The sequence below is a fragment of the Ictidomys tridecemlineatus genome, chromosome 8 (genome assembly GCF_052094955.1).
Source record: "Ictidomys tridecemlineatus isolate mIctTri1 chromosome 8, mIctTri1.hap1, whole genome shotgun sequence".
In the NCBI taxonomy this organism is placed as follows: Eukaryota; Metazoa; Chordata; class Mammalia; order Rodentia; family Sciuridae; genus Ictidomys; species Ictidomys tridecemlineatus.
The window spans coordinates 16,623,247-16,626,271 of NC_135484.1; the positions used below are offsets into that span (position 1 = coordinate 16,623,247).

General features: G+C 34.8%; 1 protein-coding gene across 1 annotated transcript in view; it reads left to right on the forward strand.

Annotated features, from left to right (window-relative positions):
• Nucleotides 1-2,695, forward strand: part of Ppil4 (peptidylprolyl isomerase like 4) — a 24,509-nt gene extending 21,814 nt beyond the window's left edge. The window contains exon 12 of the mRNA XM_078018922.1: nucleotides 2,622-2,695. The gene's annotated coding sequence lies outside the window, so the exon portion shown is untranslated. The remainder of the gene's footprint in view (nucleotides 1-2,621) is intronic.
• Nucleotides 2,696-3,025: the final 330 nt, after the last annotated feature.

The window sequence follows — 3,025 nt, forward strand, 5'->3', positions numbered from 1 at the left end:
GTTTATATATTCCCAGTATTTGTTAAAATTTTATTTAAGGTTTAAAATGTTTTAGATTTTAATCTCATAATTCAAGATGAAGATTTATCCCTCCCTCAAATACAAACACAGCTTTACCTTCTTTTATTGTTCCAATAATCTTGGTTAACTGTTCATTAAAGATATCCTGTGGATTTTTTTTATTGCCTTGATATGTGTACTAGGATTATTTTCTCTTTATTTTGCGCTTCACTTTTTAAGTAGAGTCAGTAAACTCTGTTTTTTCATTTTTTGAGCTTCACCTCAAATTTTAACTTCATGAAACCTTCCCTGGTAAATATAACCTCAAGAGTATTTTTTGTTTGGTATATCTCCTAAATGGTAAAGACCATTTATTTGAACCCAGATCTGCCTGACTACAAAACTTGTATAGCTTTTAAAATTACTCCACGTAGGAGTGGATTGAAAGTGTTGGTCCTTTTCAGATTTTCAGCTTCCTCAAAGTTTATGTGTTTCATAACATTTCCCCCTTTTGATTCTGGGAATCAAACTAAGGTCCACATACATGCTAGGCAAGTGCTATACCTCTGAGTTACATCCCTAGCCCCATGACTCTTTTTTTTCCCTCTCTTAAAAAAAAAAAAAAAAAAAAAACATTTAAAGCATCAAAGTGCCTATTTGTATAATAATGTGCTGAGAATTTTATACATCTGCTGATAGGGTCTGCTTTTTGTTGTTGTTGTTTTAAAACCAGGAATTGAATCCACTGGTGCTTAACCACTGAGGGATGTGCCCCATCCCTTTTTATTTCTTATTTTGAGACAGGGTCTCACACAGTTGCTTAGAGCCTCTCTCAAGTTGCTGAGGCCGGCTTTGAACCTGCCCCAGCCTCCTAAGCCGCTGGGATTATAGGCATTTGCTACCATAACCAGGCAGTGTCTACATTTTAAAACTTTATTGTTTCAGTCACTATAGAAATAAATACTGTGTGTTGAGGCAGAATATATGTTGCAAGAAGCCCCCAGAATTCAAAGTATGCCACTCCACAAATGTCATGTTTTGCTAGAAAATTGTTGGTAAGGGACTAAACCACAATCCTATTCATCTTGTGTGTTTGTGAGACTGAGGATTGAACCCAGGGCCTCACACATGGGAGAGAAGCTCTACCACTGAGCCACATGCCCACCTAATCTACTTCATAGACTTTTATAGAATGATGAGAGCTATTGAATTGTGTGGAAAATCATGAATCAGTTTATATTATATTATACAAACAGTGTCATTATAACAATTATGCTAGATCTGTTTTTACATATTATAAACGATTCCAGGTTCAAAGCAAGGTATACAGTTTATGAAATAATCATCTGCATAAAATTCAGCCTTTAACCATGAGTCATGGTCTATCACTCTGGATTTTAAACTTGACAGTTATATCTGCTATAATAATGTTAACAGTGAGGGAATTAGGACTTTTAGAGTTTAATTCTCAGAATTTTACCTTTTCTTTGAAAAATGTTTAAGAAATCCAAATATTACAGGCTCTTGAAAGGATTAGCTCTGGTTTTTCTGGATTTCAACCACTTTCTGAAATACTTGTTTCAATTAAAAGAGAAGACACAACAAAAAGTATTGTTAAATAGTTCTTTTCTGTATGGAAACATTACTATACTATTTAATCACTAAGAATAGAATTTTTAAATATACCTATTGTGTTGTCTCCAGGACAAAGGAGTATTCCAGTGTTTCTTAACTAATTTTTAAGAGATGTGTAGTAATAATTTTAACAAAAAGACGTAATAGCCTGTCCTAAACATAGAAAATGTATTTGAAGATCTAGAGAGGAGATTTATGCAATAAAACCCTTTGAAAATTAATTGGGACTGGGAATGTGGCTCAGTGTAGAACCTGTGCTTAGCAAGTGGGAGTTCAATCCCTAGAACAAAAATTTAAATTAAAAAAAAAAAAAGTAATCACCCAGACCAAAGTAAAGCAGTATCTATTTTCATTTTAAACTGATTGACTTATCTAAGGCCTCTTTCTGCTGTTATTTAAATATCTTCTTTATAGAATTTTTATGGGGATGGTAGTAGTTCCATTGAAGATCAGTAATGGGACAGACACTTTTGGGGGAATGGAGAAAGGGAAAGTGGAGATATAACTGTAGTAATTAGAAATTTGGGTATAGCAACGTTACTTTAAACACTTGTTCTAATTTCACTTGGCAGTTTCAGTTCCATGTTGTGGATATGATTCTTCAGTTCAACCTAAGTAGCAGATACAAAGCAATGAGACTGAGAAGTAAATTTGTTAAATCTTTTTCTGAGTTATTTTGCTTTTTATGTCTGATTCTTGGCATTACCAGGAGTATTTAAATTTGAGCCGTAGGCTGGGATTTTGGCTCAGTGGTAGAGCGTTCGCCTAGCATGGGTGGGACCCGGGTTCGATTCTCAGCACCACATAAAAATAAAGGCATTGTGTTGTGTCCATCTACACCTAAAAAATAAATATTAAAAAAAATAAATTTGAGCTGTTACAATAGCTTGCTAATAGTGGACTTTTCTAGATTTTATTAACCAACTGTGCTCACAAAGTGATTATTTTACTGGTAACTCTTAACTCTTTCTGCATTTCCTTGACAGGATATATACAGGGAAATGGGGTTTGGTCATTATGAAGAGGATGAAAGCTGTTGGGAGAAACAAAAGAGTGAAAAGAGAGATCGACCTCAGAACCGAAGTCGCAGCCGATCTCGTGAGAGGGATGGCCATTACAGTAACAGTCATAAGCCCAAATACCAAACAGATCCTTATGAAAGAGAAAGGAGTAAAAAGAGGGACCGAAGCAGAAGTCCAAAGAAGTCCAAAGACAAAGAAAAATCTAAGTACAGATGAAAGATGAAGAATCAGAAATGAGTGGCTGACGTGCTTCTTGACTTAAACAGATGTTTAGATGTTGTATCAAAGCAGTTAAAGACTGTGTTCATTTTCATTCTAGGATTATGGCCCTTTTAGATTAATACTGATGGCATAGGGCACTGAGAGAT